At 36.9% G+C, this 21,649-nt stretch overlaps 1 protein-coding gene and 1 non-coding gene across 2 annotated transcripts in view; both read left to right on the top strand.

Moving 5' to 3' along the window:
• SPIDR (scaffold protein involved in DNA repair) overlaps positions 1-21,649 on the top strand; it is a 539,429-nt gene that overhangs the window by 188,039 nt on the left and 329,741 nt on the right. The window lies entirely within an intron of this gene.
• Positions 3,151-3,314, top strand: LOC117034207 (U1 spliceosomal RNA). Its single transcript, XR_004425029.1, has one exon. It is a non-coding gene; the product is annotated as a U1 spliceosomal RNA (small nuclear RNA).

Here is a 21,649-nt window from a genome sequence, read left to right as displayed (position 1 = left end):
ATTTCAGTTATTGTATTCTTTAGTTCTAACTGGTTGTTCATTATGATTTCTCTGTCCTTCTTTATGTCCTCACTAAGCTCCTTAAACAGTCTTATCATCAGTGTTCTGAACTCCGTCTCTGATAGGTTGGTTACCTCTGTTTTATTTGGTTCCAATTCAGGAGGTTTCTTGTGTTCTTTTATTTGGGACATGTTTCTTTGTTTCCCCATTAGGGCTGACTCTCTGTGTTTGCTTCGATGTATTAGGTGGATCCCCTAGGGTTCTTAGTTCTTGCTGGGTTATCTTATGTAGTATGTGTCCTTTATATTTGACTTGCACCATTTCCCTCTTCTTCTCTGTGTGTGCTCCAAAGCTGAGTCTTGTGTTGTGTATATTGTCCTGTTAAAGTTGATCTTTAATTACTTTTAGCTTGTGTGTAGGTGGGATTGTGTCCTAGGCTGATTAATTGTGAGACTAGGCTCTGCCCACAGCCAGATATTCTGCTGTTTGAGCATTGATGGCTTAAATGAGGTTTGGCCTCTATGGGCTCTTGTGCCTGTAGAGAATTCCTCTGGGTGTGTCACTTGTAGGTCAGACCCCGTAGTACTCTGGTTTGGTCTGGAGTTGGCCTCTGGGTGTATTGAATCTTGTGCCTCTTGAACTGGGCCCTGTTGTAGGGCAGTTTCAGAACAAAGCAAATCACCTAGCAGAACAACAACAACAACAAAGAAAAAGCCAAATACATTCACATGTAAAAACAACTGATAACCTACATTGGACACAGGCAAAGATATCAAAGATATAAAAACAAAACAAAACAATAAAAGCAGTGCCAGTCTTGGCGTAAGCCCACCAAGTAATCTCCACATTGTCCTCTGCTGTACCAAAGAGTCCTCTGCGTATTGTGAAGGCAGAGCCGGTCACCTGGTGCCCAGGGTTACCTTGGGACTACAGAGTTAGATGAGTGGGGCTAAGGGGTCTGGATGGTAGTTTCTACAAAGTCAGTGCAGTTTCTGCTCTTGCCTGTACATATGCACTGGGAGTAGCACCACCAGCCCTGTGTCCAGTTCTTGTGAGTCTTAGGGCACTTGTTCCGTTTGTGTGTGTGTGTGGGTGTTTGTTTGTGTGTGTGTGTGTGTGTGTGTGTGTGTGTGTATTTGGCTGGCGGAAGATTTTTGATTTGCTGAAAGCCCAGAGCTGTGTCTGCTGCCTTTTTCTGATCTTTGGGAGTGTCTCTGCATTTGTAATTGCCCTGCCCTAGGCAGGCCAGTAAGGATGGGGGCTGGGGAGGGAGCGGTCTTCTCTCTCCCAGTCCAGTAGTGACACACTCTTCCTGCAGGCCAGAAAAGGTCATGGATGGGGGTGGAGGAGTCTCTTTTCTCCCAGGCCAGCAATATCATACTCTTCCCAGCCTCTTCCCTGGGTTAGAACTGCACACTGGTCTTCCCAGATCCTGAGCAACAAGGCTCCTCTGTAATCTGACACTACTCCTCAATTCATGGACCAGATTAAGCCTCTGGAAGGGTGGGTGTAGGTTTGGAGAGTGCGGAGGGGCCCAGGTATGGAGTTTACATCCTTTGTTCGACCTAGGGCCCAGCTGGAGGTCTCAGCTGAGGTTACTGCCTCAAATGCTGGAATTGCTGCTCTCTCTGCAGGAGAGATCAGCTGTGGGATGCAGGGAAGGAGCCCACCTCCTGGGTTTTGTGGTCTCAGTACCATCCTGGGATCCTCTGGGTCGCTGCAGCCGCGGATGCGGGGCGCTTCTCCACAGCTGCGGATGCAGGCCGTGTCTCCACTCCTCTCCCTTCCCTCTTCCACTGCTCGCCTAATTTGCCCACCTTCAAGTAATCCTCATAGGAGTCTCTTAGCTGTTCTGTGTGATGAGGAGAGAGTCGTTTGATGGGTTATAGAAGTTCAGTTTGTGTTAAGATCTGGAGGAGAACTCAAGAAGTCCGCCTCGTTGCCTCCATTCCTATGTCGTCCCTATTTGTCTTGTTTATGATAGCCGTTCTAACTGGGGTGAGGTGATATCTCATTGTGGTTTTTATTTGCATTTTTCTGATGATTAGTGATGTTGAGCATTTTTTCATGTCTATTTGCCATTTGTATGTCCTCTTTGGAGAAATGTCTCTTCAGTTTTTGCCCAATTTTCAATTAGGTTGTTTGTTTTTCTGTTGTTGAGTTATATGGGTTCCTTGTGTATTTTGGATATTAGCCGCTTATCGGACGCTCTGTTTGCAAAAATCTTCTCCCATTCAGTTGGTTGCCTCTTTATTTTGTCGATGGTTTCTTTTGCTCTGCAGAAGCTTTTAAGTTTAATATAGTCCCATTCATTGATTTTAGTTTTTACTTCCCTTGCCTTTGGAGTCAAATTCATAAAATGCTCTTCAAACAATGGTTTTTTTCCCATGGTTTTTTCCTGGTTGTCTCTCTATCTGGTGTGGGGCCAGAGGTGGGTGGACATGGTCATTTATTCTAAATCTACTACTAATAATCATCTCTCCAAAGAAAGACATTTTTATATATAGTAGCCAAGATATGGAAACAATCTGTGTGTCCATCGATGGATGATTGGATAAAGAAGATGAGCAGAGCCATTTAGTCTGTGGCGAAGAATCAGGGCGGCTAGTGGTGTTGAAAGCGGCAAGTGGAGGTGCCGCCCAAGCGGCCAGGACTCTAGACTATGGCGGTAGGTGACGAATCTGTGTTTGTAAGCCAAAGATGTTTCTCTGCTACTCTCCAAAGAGTGGGTGAACCCCTTCCAGAGCTGTTACCCGTTGGTGTGTGGACAAAATTGTGCCGTGTCCGCCTTCTGAGCCAGCTATCATGGCTGCCTGCTGTAGGGAGGGGGAATAAGGCGTCATCGATGGGGGCTGGGAGCTGCCGGGAGTGTCTTTTTTCCAGAACTTTCTTCCTTTCGGCCCACAGAACTGCCTCCAGTTTAACTTGCTCTGGTTAGTGATTTATATTGAGTTTCATTAGGGCTTGGGAATATATGTTCGCGGAGGGGAAGTACTGGGGAAGAGAGAAAAGGGATCAGCTGGTCTCTGAAAAGTATTGGGCTGGAAAGGGTCTATAAGGGATAGAATGTTAAAAGAGCAGTCTTGCAGCGGTTTTTTTCTTGCCTGCATTCAATAAAATAACTAGTTGCATAACTTCAAAAAAAAAAAAATACTTACCTGGCAGGGGAGATACCATGATCACGAAGGTGGTTTTCCCAGGGCGTGGCTTATCTATTGCACTCCGGATGTGCTGACCCCTGCGATTTCCCCAAATGTGGGAAACTCAACTGCATAATTTGTGGTAGTGGGGGACTGCATTCACGCTCTCCCCTATAAGAAGAAAGAAAAAAGGAGATGTGATCTGTCTATCTATCTATTTATCTATTACTTGACCATAAAGATGAATTAAATCTTGCCATTTTCAACAACGTGGATGATCCTAGCAGGTATTATGCTAAGTGAAATAAGAATAGATAAAGAAAGACAAATGCTGTATGATTTCACTTATATGTGGAATCTAAAAAGCAAAATAAACAAAAGAAAGAAATATATATGTATAGAACATACTGATGATTACTAGAAGGGAGTGGGCTTGGCGTGTCTGGGTGAAAGGGGTGAAGGGATTAAGAGGTACAAATCGTCAGTTGAAAATAGTCATGGGGATGAAAAGTACAGTATAGGGAAACATAGTCAGTAATAGTGTAATAACTATATTTGGTGCCAGGTAGGTACTAGACTTATTGGTGGATCACATTCTAAGTTATATAAATGTGTAACTACTATGCTGTACACCTAAAACTAACATAAGATTTGAATGTCAACTGTAATTGAAAAATTGAAAAAAAATTTAAAATGTCCAGGCTGATACTCGGTGTATGTATTTTAATAGACACGTAGGTTATTTTGCACATGTTGGAGTGTAATCCTAGAATGTTAGAGTATAAGAACTAGAATGCTGGATGGAACACTGAATTAATATTTTCAGTCTTTGGAAGACTTTTCAATTCTTGTCTGAATGAATTTATTAACTTAAAGTCTTTCCCAGCTATTGTTTAGCAACTGTCTTCTCTCACATTCTTGTATTAGAATATTACGAGGTATGATCAAACAATATGGTGAATGTTTAAATAAATTTATTACAGTAAAAGACACATTGCCATTAATTCCCCTCACAGTACTCCGCCTTACTTCGAACACTTACCCCATCAATCTTTCCACTTTCTGAAGCAGTTCTGGAAGTCCTCTTTCATGAATGTCTTTAGTTGCACTGTTGTTACTGCCTCGATGTCGTGAATCATTTTGACTTTGGGGAAGAGCCAGAAGTCACATGGTGCCAGATCCGGTGAATAAGGTGGATGAGGACACACCGTAATGTTTTGATTTGACAGAAATCACTGTACCAGAAGTGATGTGTGATACAGAGCGATGTCTTGATGGAGGATGATTTATGGCATACTTTAAAACATGCCTTCTCTCAACCATAGCTCACACCCAACTGACTGCACTGAACAAGTTGAAACTTGTCAAACACTATTACTAAAGTTCAACGTGCCGCTTCCCATTTTGAAGATCCTTGCTTTTCCATTGGATGGCACTCAGCAGCAGCGTTCACCATATTTCTTGATCACAACAGAAGGCTCCATGTCACACAGCGCTTTTGTGTTGTGATTTCTGTCAAATAAAAACATTATGGTATGTCATCATCCACCTTATTCACCGGATTTGGCATGGTGAGACTTTTGGCTGTTTCCTAAAGTCAAAATGATTCAGGACATCGAGGCAGCCATGACGGTGCAACTAAAGGCACTCCCAAAAGAGGACTTGCAGAACTGCTTCAGAAAGTGACCAGAACAGTGGGATAAGTGTGTTCGAAGTGAGGGAGAGTATTTTGAGGGGGATTAATGGTAATGTGTCTTATTCTGTAATAAATTTTTTTTTGTTTAAATATTCACTGTATTTTTTTTTTTATCACACCTGGTATGTAGTACTCATAATTGAAAGCCATAGGGACAAGAGCATTCTTCAAGCATACTGGTTTTGAAAAGGTTGGCAGGTCTCTCCATGTGGTAAATTCCAGCTTCAAGTCCAATTTAAAAAAAAAGGTTTTCTTTTCTAATACTTTACCAGAAATCCTGAAATGATTTTCACTTATCTGACTGAGACGCATGTTGGTCCTTGAACTAATCACTTATGGGTGGAATATAATCAATAGCACTATGCCAGTCCTATGCTTAACTCATGATCATTTTTTTTAGACTTACGTAATAAAAATCAACAAGAACCATTGTCATCTTACAATATAAGATAATTTTAATCTTTCATGATCTTTTCATGTTCTTGTATTTATTGATATATATGTGCATGCTTAACCTGTGAAATGTGAATGACCTTGATCTGGAGTGATCGCTTTCTCCCATAATCTGTTCACCTCCATCTCTCAAATAGTTTGTATTTATTCTTTGTGTCACTCATCATTTTGAATTTAATTTGGGGTACTATGAATTAAAATTTTATTTTGTTCTGCTTGAACCAGAAAAATATTGCCTTGCCACTAAAATTCTCAAATGTGCTCCTCTCCTGTTCTGCTTTTGCGTCCCTTCTTTTGAAGTAATTATATTAAGAGAATGGTAAGCTTGGATTTCTTTGAGACTGGGTATAAATATTTGAATTATTGGACTTCAGTGAGGTGACATTTATTTCTTTGTGATAGAGATCAACTTTGTATTGAGAGGTTGAGGTGGGGTTATGAGCTATACGATGGAAAAGATGGGGTGGGAAGAATGAAGGACAGTAGGAAGAGGATAACAAATGTAGTAACTAGGATGCCTGTCTTTTCCCTAGAATCTTGCCACTGCACACTTAAAAGCCCAGAACACCCGAGGTACCTTTTATATACTACATTGGTGTTCATGCCACACCCTTTTTTCCTTTCCCTCCAAAAATGTAGAATGCTAATTCTTAAGAGTTCTTGGATATCTTCTATTCTAAACTCCTTGTTGGGGGATTGAGAGTATGTTGCCTGGAGGAGGCAAATGACTTGCTCAGGTTATTCATCCAGTTAAAGGAAAAATTCAGCCTTCTGAATCCCAGTACCATGCTCTTTCAATGATGCCATAATCTACCTCATGAAAATGATTTTGTTAGTTCTTTATCAATTTCTTCCTGATAGTGCTATTGAGAAATAACCAAATACTCCAAATTGGACTTTACATGTCCAGTAGGTATCTTATCTTGAATTTTGTGGACTTTATATAGTTTCGAAATATTGTAGATATCCTCAAGGTGAGAGCAAGACTTGGACAAACTTTAATTTGGAGCATAAATTCCTAAGAAATAGGGAAAATAGCTTCATTTGTCCTCTTTCCTCCTTCAACATTATCTTTATAGTTGTATCATATTTGGAGGTTTATTCTCTGCCTGGTGTAATGCAGAGGGCTTACTGCATATTAAATCATTTAGTATCTAAAATAACCTTCTAAGATAGAGTTTTCTTTCCTTAATTTCCAGATGAAGAAATTATAGGTTGAATATATGATATAGATGAGTAAGCCCAGATTTGAAGTATGTCTCAAGTCCATGTTATTCACTAATTCATGCAGGCCTTCTTTAGATTATCTGTTTGGGCTGGAGAAAGGATTAAGTAGGCAGGGGATTAAGGAATCAGCAAAATTAGAAATATTAATATAAATGTGATTTTTCTTTGGGAAATGGTGGTCTTCCAATGTGTAGGTCTGTATTGCATACTTTAGACAGCACTAATTCAAGTTGCATATGACATAAGTTTAAAGGTTGCACAGACTGTGTTGTTTGTGGATTTGTGTAGGGTGCCCTAAAAGCTTATGATTTTGATAGGAAGATGGCAGATTGTTTTTTTTAATTATTCATATTTGTACATACTAGAAATCACTGTATGTTGTTTTTCTAGCTTCTCCTTACAGTTAATTGACAAAATACTCAAGCACAGAGTTGTGAGAGTATTTTCTAGAGGTTGAAAAAAAAATACCAAGTATGTATGACTGGGTGTCTGGAAAGATGAGGGAAAAGATGATGTTTTGTTTGGCTCATAAGCACCAAATAGCACCAAATGTTCCTTATAATTTACCTTCTTAAATTTGAGGAGGGAGGGTATTTAATAAATGACAAAAGCAAAATAAAACAAAACACCGGAACCAAAAATTAATCTATTAATTTGACATATGAATGTGACCATTTCCCATAGATTTTCCTCTTAGAAGTCTGAAGATTTTTGGAATTTAGATTTTAGTTTTTTATTCTTTATTTTAAATGAATTTCTTTTTTAAATTTTATTTTAAAATTTATTTTTATAGTTCACATACAATATTATATTAGTTTCAGGTGTACCACATAATGAATCAACATTTGGATTCTGGAATTTGGTACTTCATAATCCCCTTGCCCTTTTCTGCACAACCCCTTGCCTTCGCCTGTAGCAACCATCAATTTGGTCTCTGTAGTTGAGTTTATTTCTGTTTTCTTTTATTTGTTCATTTGTTTTGTTCTTTAGACTTCACATGTAAGTGAAATCATATGGCATTTGACTTTCTGTGTCTGACTTACTTCATTTATGATAATATCCTCTAGGTCCATCCATGTTGTTGCAAACAACAAAATTTCTTTTTATGGCTGAGTAATATTCCATTTTATATATGTACTACTTCTTTATCCATTCATCAATAAATGGCTGCCTAGGTTGCTTCCGTATCTTTGCTATTGTAAACAATTCTGCAATGAATATAGGTGTGCATGTATCTTTTCGAGTTAGTGTTTTTATTTTCTTAGGACAAACATCCAGATGAGGAATTTCTAGGTCATTCAGTAGTTCTATTTTTCATTTTGTCAGAAATCTTCATACTGTTTTCCATAGTACCTGCACTAACTTAACAGTGCACAAAGGTTCCCTTTTCTCCACATCCTTCCCAACACTTGTTATTTGTTGTCATTTTGAAAATAACCATTCTGGCAGGTGTGAAGTGATATCTCATTGTGGTTTTGATTTTCTTTTCACTGATGATCAGTGATGTTAGGGACCTTCTTGTGTACCTATTGGCCATCTCTATGTTTTCTTTGGAGAAATGTCTATTTATGTTATCTGCTCATTTTTTAATTGGATTTTTTTAATGTTGAGTTGTACGAGTTTTTAAAATATGTGTATTTTGGATATTAACCCTAAATCGTATCTATCACTCAGAAATATCTTCTTCCATTCAGTAAATTGCATTTTCGTCTTGTTAATGGTTTCTTTCACTGTACAAAAGATTTTTAGTTTGATGAAGTTTTTTTCTTGCCTTTGTCCAAGGGGCCATATCCAAATAAAATATTGTTAAGACCTATGTCAGAGAGCTTACTGCCTATGTTTTCTTCAAGGAGTTTTATGGTGTAAGGTTTTACATTTAAGTCTTTAATTCATTTTGAATTTTTTTTTTGTATGTGGTATAAGAAAGTGGTTTTGTTTCAATTTCTAGCATGTATCTGTCCAGTTTTCCAATTATTAATTGCCATTTATTAAAGAAACTCTATCTTTTCCACATTGTTTATTATGGTCTCCTTTGCCTTAAATTAATTGATAATAAAAGTGTGCGATTATTTCTTGGCTCTCTGCTCTGTTCTGTGTTTTATGCCAGTACCAGACTGTTTTGATTACTATAGCCTTGTAACATAGTGTGATACCAGATAGCGTGATACATCCAACTTTGTTCTTCTTTCTTAGGATTTCTGTGTTTATTTGGGGTCATATTTGCTTCCATATAAGTTTTAGGATTATTCTAATTCCTTGAAAAACGCCATTGGTATTTTGAAAGATATTGCATTGAATCTATAGATTACTTTGGGTATTACGGACATTTTAACGATGTTGATTCTTCTAATCCATGAGCACAGTATATCCTTCAGTTTGTTTGTATCCTCTTCAATTTCTTTCATCAGTGTCGTATATTTTACTGAGTACAGGTTTTTTACCTCCTTGGTTAAATTTTTTTCCTTGGTATTTTATACTTTTTTCATGCAAGGGATTATTCTTTTTGGAAATGGGATGTTTTTTCTTAATTTCTTTGTGTTAATTTGTCATTAGTGTATAGAATTGCAATATATTTCTTAATATTAAATTTGTATACTGCAAAGTGCCTGAATTCATTTATTAATTATAATAGTTTGTTGGTGGAATCTTTAGTGTTTTCTATATATAGTATCATGTCATCTGCATATACTGACAATTTACTTCTTCCTTTCCAATTTGGTTACCTTTTATTTCTTGTCTGATTGGTATGGCTAGGACTTACAATACTATGTTGAATAAGAGTGGTGAACGTGGGCATCCTTGTCTTACACCTGATCTTAGAGACAAAAAGCTTTCAGCTTTTCACTGTTGAGTATGATGTTAGGTGTGGGTCTGTCGTATATGGCCTTTATTGTGTTAAGGTATGTTTCTAAAAACTTTGTTGAGAGTTTTTATTATAAATGGATGTTGAATTTTGTCAAATACTTTTTCTACATCTATTGAGATGATCATATGATTTTCATCCTTCATTTTCTTTATATAGTGTATCACAGTGATTGATTTGCAGATATTGAACCATTCTTGTATCCCTGGGATAAAACTTGTTAATGGTGTATGATCCTTTTAATATTTGGTAGAATTCACCTGTGAAACTACATCTGGTCCTGGACTTCTGTTTCTTGGGAGTTTTTTGATTACTGATTAAATTTTGTTACTAGTAATCAATCTGTTCAGATTTTCTTTTTTTTCCAGATTCAGTCTTGGAATGTTATGTTCCTAGGAATTTATTCTCTTAGGTAGTCCAGTAAATCGGCATATAATTATTCATAGTATTCTCTTATAATCCTTTGTATTTCTGTGGTCTCGCTTGTCACTTCTTTTTCATTTCTGATTTTATATATTTGGCCCTCTCTCTTTTTTTCTTCATGAATCTGATGAAAGGTGTGTCTATTTTGTTTATCTTTTCAAAGAACCAGCCATTAATTTAGTTGATCTTTTCTAGTGTATTTTTTGTTTTTAAGAATTTTATTTGTTTCTGCTCTGATCTCTAATATTTCCCTTCTTCTACTGTGTTTCCCCGAAAATAAGACTGGGTCTTACATTAATTTTTGCTCCAAAAGATGCATTAGGGCTTATGTTCACGGGATGCCATCCTGAAAAATCATGCTAGGGCTTATTTTCTTGTTAGGTCTTATTTTCAGGGAAACACGGTACTCACTTTGGGCTTTGTTCTTCTTTTACTAGTTCCTTTAGGTGTACATTTAGATTGTTTATTTGAGATTTTTCTTATTTCTTGAGTTAGACGTTTAATCACTATAAATATTCCTCCTAGAACTGCTGTTGCTGTGTCCCAAAGACTTTGGATTGTTGTATTTCCATTTTTATTTGTCTCAATATATATTTTAAAAAATTTTTCCTTGATTTCTTCATTTTCTTGATTCTTTAGTAGTATGTTGTTTAGCCTGTATATGTTTGTGGATTTTTTCAGTTAGATGAATTTATTTTTCTGGTCTATTAGGTCCTTCCTTTGGTATAGTGTCATAAGTCGTGTCATTTTTTAATTTACTTTTGATATAACTTATTATAAACATATTAGGAAGAAAATTGCAGTATTCAATGTTTTGTTTGCTTTGTGTCCTGGCAGAAGAATGTTTTTTCTTTGAATATAAGATTGTATTTTCTCATGTCTGTATAATTTGTAGTAACTGAGAAAGTAAAAGAAAATCTTAAATAGAAGTTACTCCTCTCTCCCCAGCTGAAATTTATGATGGATTTATTAAAATATCTATATTATTAATCTAAACTCTCTAACACTCTCAATTTCCCTATCCAGAATGAGTGTAATAGTGCCTTGCCTTAAGAGCTTGTACTATCAATAAATGTGATATTGCAAGCCCTTAGACAAAGTCATCATTGAGTAGATGGTGAAAATAAAGAAACACTGCATTATTTTGAGGTCAGTTTCATTACTACCAGATCTGGTAGTTGAAAAGCAACCAAAGGCAGCATCTTCTCTTTTCCCTTATGGTTTGGTTGTACCTTTCGGTTTACATGATACCACAATCAGAATCCCATTTTATTTTTTATACACTGAAGTGGATTATTCATCTTAGGTTAATTTTGACTGAACAAGTGAAGACATCAAGTTTGGCTTTCCTTTTCTTCTAATAGGTTTAGTGAGAAATCTAGAACTTAGTAGTAATTTTATGAACTGTGTCTTGCTTTTTGTTTTCAATATTAAGTATGGCTTATCTCACTGAGTCTATATTAATTTCCTTTATGTATAAGAAAGTATGTTTTATAAATGTAATCCTTATATTGTTACTTTTTAGCTTTGAGGCCTTTCTTTCACATTTCTTCTATTTGAAGGATGTTATTTAGTTACTCCCTAAGTTGAGAGGGGTGTGGTGCCTATTTATTAACTTGAAATGTTTAAATGAATGTCTCTAACATATCTTTCTACCTTTTAAAAAATTTTTTTATTTGAGATAACTGTAGATTCACATATAGCTAATGCAATTGTAAGAAATAATAGTGATACCTTGTGCCATACACCTAGTTTCTCCCAATGATGACATCTTTCCTAACTATAGTTGATAGAACAACCAGGATATTGATCCTGGATACAATTCACCCATGCACTCATGTATGTGTGTGTAGTTTGTTTATGTAATTTTATTACTTATGTAGATTCATGTGCCCATCACCACAGTCTGGATACAGAACAGTTCCATCTCCACAAGGATCTGTCATACTATCCTTTTATAGCCATTGCTACCTCTTTTCCACCCTCCTCTCGAATACTTTCCGACCACTAATCTGTTCATCTTTCCCTAGTTTTGTGATCTCAAGAATGTTATGTAAATGGAATATGGTATGTAACTTTTTGGGGTTGGCTTTTTTCACTTGGTGTAATTTCTTTAAGATTCATCCAACATTGTATATATCAATAGTTAGCTTCCTCTTATTTGTGAGTAGTATTCCATGATATTGATGTACCACAGTTTGTTTAATTGCTCATCCATTGAAGGACATTTGGATCGCTTGGCTATTACAAATAATGGTGCTATGAACATTTGTGTACATGTTTTTGAGTAAACAGAGGTTTTTTATTTTTCTGGTATAATCGATCAAGGGTGCAATTGCTAGGTGTTAATGATAAGTGCATGTCTAGTAAGACATTGCATATTAATATGAAATATTTCAGTGAATATCTCTAGTATTCCTTCTGGCTTAAAAGAGTTTTTTTTTTTTTAACACCTTTGATTTGTGGATTTAAATTTTTCTTTTCCTTCCTGATGAATAGCTTACTTTTCTGGACTGTTTCATAACTCCCATTTGTGCCATTTAATAATCAATTTTGTTTTCCTTGTTTGTACCTTCTAGTACATTTTAGTATAAAAGACATGTATCTCAAGGTTCTTCAAACTTGAATAAAATTTAAAATATTCCTATTTTTCTTAGCTGTTTGTTTGTGATACAATAAGGAGAGATTGAACTTGGCCATTTAAAGAACAGAGATAAGCATATGTGCTGCCCATAAAGTCCAGTATACAAGTATATGCATGTGTTAGATGTCAGAGAGAGAGGGAGGCAGAGGCCAGGCACCTGAAGGCTATGATTAGATTTTATTACCAATGTGATGCCTTAGAAATATGTATTTTAAAATGTGGCTGTTGAATAGAGAATGGATGATTATAGAGGCGAGAGAAAAATATTTCCTAGATTTCTCTTCAGGAACTACTTTATTCTTCTTTGTTTTTGAGGGGAAACAGTATTTCAACACTGCTTTGTCATTTACCTGGATTGTATTGACCAATATTTATTAAATAATATTTAAAACATTTCATGTGTTTATTAACTCGTTTTATCCTCACAGCAGCCATTCCAGTTAGGTTCTATTTAAGAGGCAAAGAAAATGTGGATAGGTGTGGTCGTGTATGCCTATCTAGTGGATGGCGGACCCACATTTACATCAGACCATCTGCCTCAGTGGCCTGTGATCATAGCCCATCTCATTCTAGGTAGATTGTTTGGATGGCAGATCCACACAGGCACTGAGAACATGAGCCTGTGATGTGACTGAGTTCTGTAAATGTGCGTGTAGTGAAGGCTGTACACCAATTCCCTTATTAGACTTCTGTCTAATAACAGTACAACAGATATTTTCACAATATGTTTGATATCTAAATTTCTAAAACTTAAAATAGTTACAGATATTCTGAGAGGAAAAAAAAAACAGTGAACTTCTTGTATTGTTCAGGAAGAGATTAAAGAGAAAAAAAGTAAAGCCAAAAAAAATGATGCACTTCAGGTAAATTATTTTTTATGAGATTTTTGTTCCTAAAGTTCCCTCTAAACATAATATAGAAGATTGTAGGGGGGAAAATGAAGACAGAAGCAAAATTAATAAAGTGCAGTAGCAGAATTGTCCAAAGCAGAATTCTCTCTGAATTTTTTTTTCCCCTTAACTTGCTGTTATCAGATATATTGAGAGTGGTCAGTGAGTATGTGTGTATGTTTGTGTGTGTCCTCACTTCAGAACATCCTTTGCTATGCCTGTGAAGGTAGAAATACTGTAGGTTTTCTGTGCGTGTATATGAGTGTGTATGTGTTCAAAAGTAATAAATACGTTGTCTTGAATTTAGATTAGTATAATAAGAGCAAAGAATGAACTTAGTTATTCCTATTGGTATTAGCACTTAATAGCTTTTGTGTTAGGATTTTTATTTTATTCACCTTTTGCCACTGGGTCATCATCCGCTGAAACTTAGTAAAGTGTAGGCCACAAAATACTATAACTTCTGTCAGTGCCTTTTCCAGCACTGCTCAACAGCATCTTGATACTGCCACCTTGGAAACTTTGCTTTTCACTTAACACCACTAGCTGGCTCCTACTGTGTGTCACTCCCCATCTAGTTGGTAGACAGGTTACATAGGTTCACCTAGATCAGTTGTTGAGTCTCCTTAAAATAAATTCACACAAAGCTATCCAACTGCCAGACTTTATTAGGTTACTTAACCATGCACTAACTATTAGTGCATCTGATTAAAATAAGTTCAGATTTCAAGAGTTTTTATTTTCTCTTTTTTCTGTTTTATAATTTTAATTTCCTACTCTTTTTGTGTTATTTTTTATTTTCCCCGCAGTGATTTTTGAAGAATTATATTCACTGCCTTTGTTATTGTTATTTTTACAATGTCACATTTTATTACACATGTCCTCTTCAAAGTTTTTGTTGGGTTTTTTTTGGGATATTTTTGTTGTTGTGTTTTTCTCCTCCGGAGAATAGTCTCTAAATTTGGGAGGGGGAGGGTGGTAATCTTCTATTTATTCTTTCTCCTTCAGTTTTTGGATGCCAGACTTGAAAGTTTTTCAGAGATGATAAAATAAGTAGGACACTGGAGTTCATATTGATGCTGGTAATGCACATGACGGATGGTGCTCACTGACTGCTCCTCCCTGCCAGGCACTTGAGGAGGTATTAGCACAAACAGGTCTTCCTGTTGCTCACTCCTCACGTTGACCCTGGAGAGTTGTGCTGTGCCTTCTAGATCATAAAAATATCCAGATGTTCTGTTGTCTATTCAGTAGAGTCACAGATTATTTGTTAAATGTAGAACAGTGGTTTGGTGTGGGAGATAGGGCCTCTACTCTTTTAAATATGAAATTTATCACTGCCTATTCTTGTTAAACAAAAGGCTTTTAGACTGTTTGTTGTTACTTCAATTAGCTAGTTAAAAAACATTGACTCTGTTGGGGTAGGAAAATAAAATTTACTTCTGCTCTTAAATTTTTCTGGCTAGATTAATAATCAAATTAACATGAGACAGATTAACAGGAGAAAATGACCAAATTAATTACGTATATATGGGGGTTCCGTAAGAAATGAGACTCAAAGACACATTGGGCAGTTTTGGCTTATATGCCATCTTGAGTTAAGGAAAAGGGGATTATGTGGTTTGGGACTTAAAGGGCAGGAAGGCAATTCATATGGAGATAGAAAAGCAAGTATTTGATAAATTAATGTTTGCTGGTTTATGTTTAACAGTGGGACACAGAGAAGATTTTGATCCAAAGGGCCTTACTAGGTTCCTCTCTTTTTCTATCACACACTGGTTCATATTAAACTATAGTTATTTATGATAATAGCTTCCTTCCTGGAGCATGTCCTCTTTCAAAATTCTTTTACGCAGTTGGGGAGAAGGTCAAAGGTTTTTTCTGAGTCTTGCAAATAACCAGCTTAAAATAATATCTCAAAAGACTTCTTTTGGGTTGGCAAACTCTGATTCCCCTGAAGTGTCCTTTAAATTGTATTGTTGAATATGTTTTATGTGTGCGTGTGTGTGTGTGTGTGTGTGTGTGTGTGTGTAGAATTGTCACGTACATCACTTAGGCAGAGGATATTATTTTTGTGTGCCCATATTTCTGTTCAAATTCTGGTTACATGAAATAAATGTTCTTTTCCCATGCTGCTATTTTATTGGTGCTTAGAATCTGGTGGTGGAGATGGGATGGTGGCAGGAAAGGGTCCACAGATAAAAAGCTTGACAAGTTGTTCATTTATTTATTCAACAAGTGCTTATTGACGGCCTCCTACGTACCACGCACTATGTACCCGGAATAAGCAAGATTTGGTCCTTGGCACTCATGCAACTTGTATTATGGCACCTTAGATAGACGATAAGCAAAGACAGAATATAGGCACAGGTTGGCACAATGTAGGATCTGTGAGGGGTTGGGATGGGTGCTATGCTGAACAGGCTGTGGAGGAGAGCTTCAGATTTACAGTGGATACCTATAGCACCTGTCTGGTTTCCAGGCCAGAATATCAAAGGCAGAAGGCTAAAGAATTATGTAGCAGTGGTGTTTTGGGTATTTATTAATTTTTGCAAGAAAAGTTATATTTTGTTTGAGATTTTGAATAGCCCATATTTTTTTTCCTCTTTCTGTATTTTTCCAGCTTGAGGTATAATTAAAATACAGCATTATGTAAATTTAAGGTGTACAGAATTTTGATTTGCAATGTCTCTACCGTGTTAACATTTGTTTTATTTAAATGACTGTTTTGTTTTGAAATAAATCGTGAAGAAGGTACAGAAAACATAGATATGCAACTTAACAAGTACTTGTAAAGCAAGTACCCCTATTATAACCACTACTGCAAATAATAGAAATAGATGGTTTTCTATTAAGGTTTGTGTTTTTTTACTCACTAGACAAATATAAAAAATTGGCACCATATCTCTTTTTATTTTTTCATAGTAGGTGGCCATAATATTTTAATTTGTGTTTTATTTTTATTTGTTTTACTGTGTCTCTTATTTCTTTTGTCAATGTAAGAACACAGTCAATAATATGGTGATAACTATGTTTGGTGCCATGTGGATACTAGACTTATTGTGGGATCACTTCATAAATTATATAAATGTCAAACCACTATGCTATACACTTGAAAGTAATATAAAATAATATTGAATGTCAACTCTAATTAAGAAAAAAAAAGGAAATTGTTAGAGAAAGGTTGTGTTATCAAAAAAAAAAACAAAAAACAGGGTGGGGGGAGGAAACTGAAATGTTCCACCCTGAATTTTACTTATGAAATACTAAAATGTATACCTTTGTGTCAGGAAGTGAAAATTTCAATAATGACACTGGTTTTTCCAGTGAGGCAGTTTTTCAAAATGCAGAAAATAGTTGTTCTTCGTCTTTAAGCATGATTAGCTGTGGACACACTCAGAGACTTGGTGTGTGTCTGACTTGGTTTTATAATTGTGTCTGACTTGTGTCTGACTTGGTTTTATAATCTCCTATACCACCACAGGTTCCCATTAGGCACTCTTCCTGAAGCTCTCCTTATTACCTGTGTGAACCTTACATGAGTGTGTCTGTGCTCCTGATGGAAAGGATAGCTGAGACTGTGAGAACACTGCCCTAGTGTCCCTTTGGCTCACTTTAGGGGAAGTGGCCATGGCACCCATTGCAGTGGGGCCCCCTCAACCTTGTTGTGAACAGTCAGCCAGAAATCTGGCACCTGTCTCTTTCTCACCACTTTTAAGGGGCTCCTTTGAGGCTGGGGAGCCCCTGAAATGGGGTTATGTTCCAGACTCACCATTTGAGTGGTTGAGAGAAGAAGAAGGAATATCAGGGCCAGCATTTTCTATATAGAAACATTGGTGTGAACAGAAAGAAGAGCCAAGAATTCTCTGTAGATAAGTATGCATCTTAAAGATTTATCTAATTGCCTTGATTCACTATTTTCTTATAATTAAAGGGTAACTTGACGTAGAAAGTGTTAGACTGATTATTTCTACCAAAGCAAGTTGTTTGGGAAAGTAAGATCCCTTAATTTATTTGAAAAATAATTGTTAGAAAATACATATGCTTAATCTAAGTCTCATAATAATGTGTACTTAAAGCTAGGAAAGAGAGATGTGTGGTGAGCTGTTTATTTAATTTGGCTGATTTTTGACACTGTTTTGTGCCTTTTAAATTCTTCAGTTTCTTTCGGGACATGGGAGTTTGGTATAATATGACAAGTTTTTAAAAAATGTATTGTTATTTAGATTTACAAATAAGAATGGCACGGATTGAAGGTTTGTTAGTTTTATAGTTCAAAGTCTTTAAAAAATCACTAAAAAAATGTTTATAACTCCTTGGTTAACCTTATTTACTACCTTTGTTTCAATTGAAGGAACGCTGCTTGTGACCTAGTCTGTGTAGGTTAGCTCTGATATGGCTGAAGAAGTTTTGCTGCAGTTCTTTTTCTTAACTTCCTCATTCCTCTGGGGTTAAGGGAGCTGTCTCTGGATTATCTCCAGCTTTACTCTGGCCAGTAAAACCAGAAAGCCAATTACAGTGTTTAAGCTTTATTTTTCCTTCCTTTTATATCCATAGCCACATTTCAGTGCAGCAGTGGTATTTAATATGGTGCTTGGTAGTCATGGGTGAGGAAAATTCACATGAATACTCTTAGCTGAGTTATTCAAATCAGGAAACAAACTATGATGTTATTTTGTCTGCTGTTATTAGAGCTGTGGTTTCATGTCCCAAGTGACTGTAATTTATAATGATCATTTTAAGTGGAAGTTAACAGAAGAGTAAAGAGTTCATATTTGAGTTTCTTAATATCAAGTCATTTCATAATTTTATTGAAAATAATGATGGGACCTGAGACATAGAGGAAGGGATACATAATACCAAACTCAATTCTGGATAACGTATCTGTCACATCTTAGCTGTTTCTGCCACATCTTTTTTACCTTCATTCCTATAAATAAATTATTTCTTGTGAAGTTTTCTACCTAAAAATCTATGAAATGAGGCTTGGTAATATATCAGAATTAAATGATGCTTTCAGGCTCCCAGTAGATTTATTTAATTTATGCTTTCTCCATTTCTTTTTATATGAAAAGAAAAATAGCTCTACTACAGTTTTAAGATTGCTTTCACATAGGCCTGAGATTGAAAAGAATTTTTATTTGTTTTCTATTGTAAATGATCCCAAAATAAGACTACAAAAGTAGCCCATTCTGAGTGAATTGTATAGTGGGTAAAATATGTTTCCTGTTGAATTCCATATGCAGCTTGATAAGTAAAAATTCATTCTTAGTGTTAAATTAGGACCTCATTAATGACCAAAAAAAAAAAAATCTATGTATTAAAAGCCTTGTTTTTAACCTTTAGGAAAGTATTGATATTGACAAGGAAACATTTTCTTTGGCTTGTTCAACCAATTGTCATTTTTATCCTTAGCCTATTTCAGTATCCACTGGCATTTGTCATGCTGTGAAATCTTGTGTATGTCATCTTAAGCTTGTTACTGGAGTAGCGGTTTGGTTCTTTTGCCAATGCAGTAAAGAATTACAGTTCAGCAAATGTCATGTCCAGCGCAACACGGGCAGTGAGAGAACGAGAAGGGATGGCGAAGGGTAAAGAAAGAAACAGAAATCAAGAAAATTATGAAACAGGGGTCCAAGGGTCTCCCAGCCTCAAAGGATTGAGAGCCCCGAATCGGGCCGCCTTCTGGCTTTTATTAATGAACACACAAGGAAGTAGCATTGTTTTCTCCACGGTCTGTGAGTCATGGTCATACATCATACCAGAAAACTGATTCAAATCAATCACCCTTACCTGCAAACAGCCGGAATCAAAAGTCCCATGATGTCTTAACGATTATGATACGTGCCTCCTCAGGAACAAATCATTTATGCTAAAACTTATTGTTAAGAATGGAAGGAGAACTGATGTTATTACGTCATTGACTCACTTCCCAAGCAGGTTGTGGGAAGGAGGATAGCCACAGAGGCAGAAGCTCTCCTCAGCCAGGGGAAGGTGGGGGCTGTGCCCACCTCTATCGACCCCATGAGTTCTCCTTGTGGTCCCCACATGGTTCCACCTGGCTCGGGTTGTTCCTCCTGTGAGGAATCTTACCCGTCATTGGCTGACCAACCATCTTTTGGGGGCCAAACAGAGAGACATGATTTGTAAGCACAAAGGTGAAGCAAAGTCCCTGAAAGGAACAGTCTCACAGACTCTTCTTTCTTTAGGGATAGGCACAAAGGGACAGATGGTTAGGCTGCTGCGTGACAACAAGCAAACATGAAAGTATAGAGTAAGGAAAGTTTATTAGGATACCTTCTAAGGGACGAACAGGCCAAGTCAAGAGAGACAGTGGCCCTGAAGGGTTTGGGACTTGAGCTTTGTATTGTTGGCTCTGGACGAGCTCTGTGTATGACGTGCAGACTTGGGTCAGTTGATTTTCATGTGTAGGTATATAACCCATTCCTTTGTGCGTATGTCCTTACCCATAATGTATACAGAAGAACCCACAGTGGGGTTGAGGTGGGGGGCAGGGCTGGGGGAGGAGTTAAAACCGCAATGCTATTTTATTGTAACTACATTATAATGAGGCTAAGGTTAAACCAAGGGCAAGCTTTAATATTCTGCGCAGGCATCAAAATCCATATATGGATTTTTACTTCCCTTTTTTCAGGATGTTCTAACCACAATATTAGTGCCTGGGGGTTGGACCTGGGTGGTCCCTGGGGAGTAGATCTGAGCAGTGCAGAGCACTTGTTATATTATCACCTACCCCTCATGTTGCTCATGCCTACCTTCTGCCTAACAACCTTTCCATCAGTCTAGTTTTCTAAACTTGTTCAGCTCATTTTTATTTTCAAAAAAGTTATAGGTTTTCCATTTGGGATTCTATTGCCTGGAGGAACCTGTTTGAAAGTACAAGTACAATCCTTTCCTCATCTTTCAGGAGAGGTCTCCAAGGGATAGTGAGTTGGCCCTGCTCTGATAGGCTGTGCAGCACAAATCTCATTGATCTAAGAAAATCATCTAAGAATGTGTTGCTGCTTATCATACAGTATGACTTGTCTTTCTCAACAGATGCAGTGGTAAATTCTTCTGTTACAAAATAGGAAACTTTTCAGCTTGCAAACAGAATAAACAAGTTCCGGGATTAATACCTTGTCAAGTGAAAAAAATTGGAAACTGCTTTTGTATTGTTATAGTGATTTAAAAGAATAGTCTGAGATCTACTTTCACCTCCCCCCCTTCCATTCCAGTGTGATGCTGCTTCATTTCAACCAGTGTACAGAAATCATCATTCCTAATTGCTGTCTTCATGCAGCACTCACACAGCTGGCTGCCCTTTCTTCAAGGACAGTGCACCCTCTTGGTTTACCTCCTCCCATGTTCATTTTCCTTTTGATTCTTTGCTGTTTCCTCCTTGTGTGCAGCTTCAGCAGGTGTTCCTCAGGCTTTTGTCTTTGCTCTCTTCTTGTTCTATGTGCGCTTCCTGGGTAATTGGAGCTCTCCATGTTGCCTCCCCTAGGACTGCCGAGCAGTCTGGTAACTCTGTGTCCTGCTGGCTTTCCCAGGCACACCTGCACCTAAGCATCCCATAGGCCCCTCATACTCAGCATGCCCTGGCATTTGCCTTCCTTGGCCCATTAATTGGGTGGACTTCCTTGTATATTTTTTCAATTCATCTGTTCTCTAGATTCTGATGATTCTACTTCAAAACTGTCTCTCAAGCAAGATCTCTTTATTTATCCCATCTGCTACTATTTTAGGCCCATACTTTTATGTGGCTAAGTTGTTGTATCAGTCTCCATCTGGTTTCCCTGCCGCTGACCTTTCCTCATCCTGAGAGGCAAATTTTTTACTTAAAAACCATTTTTTAAGTACCATTTTTTACTTAAAAAAATTTCCATTGACTGCCTCTTGTCCTTGGAATAAGTGTTCATCACTTTTAAACTATCCAGTGTGACATTTTTGGTTGTGCTCCCAGCCTATCATACAGCCCATTTCCCGTTGCCTGCTTTCTATGCCACCTTACTAAATGTGCACAACACTAAATACCTCCTTCCTGTGGAATTTCATAATTTAAAGTTTGACCACTAGGCCTAATGCAGTTTTCTCTCTTTGTCTGTAATTATTCTTCCAGTATCTTGTTGTAATTACACAAAATTTAAGTAAATAATAAGTGCAAAGATGTATAGGGCTTACCCAGCAACCCTGAGCAGTGTCTGGTATCTCAGGAAGTATTTATGAAGTAAATAAGTGAATGTCAGTGGTTAATTTTAAAATATTTCATGACACTAGGGTGCAAAAATAGTCCTAATTAGGAAATAATCT

The sequence above is a fragment of the Rhinolophus ferrumequinum genome, chromosome 14, assembly GCF_004115265.2.
Source record: "Rhinolophus ferrumequinum isolate MPI-CBG mRhiFer1 chromosome 14, mRhiFer1_v1.p, whole genome shotgun sequence".
Taxonomy (NCBI): Eukaryota; Metazoa; Chordata; class Mammalia; order Chiroptera; family Rhinolophidae; genus Rhinolophus; species Rhinolophus ferrumequinum.
The sequence above is the reverse complement of the archived record's forward strand: the minus strand, read 5'-3'. Positions and strand labels throughout refer to the sequence as shown.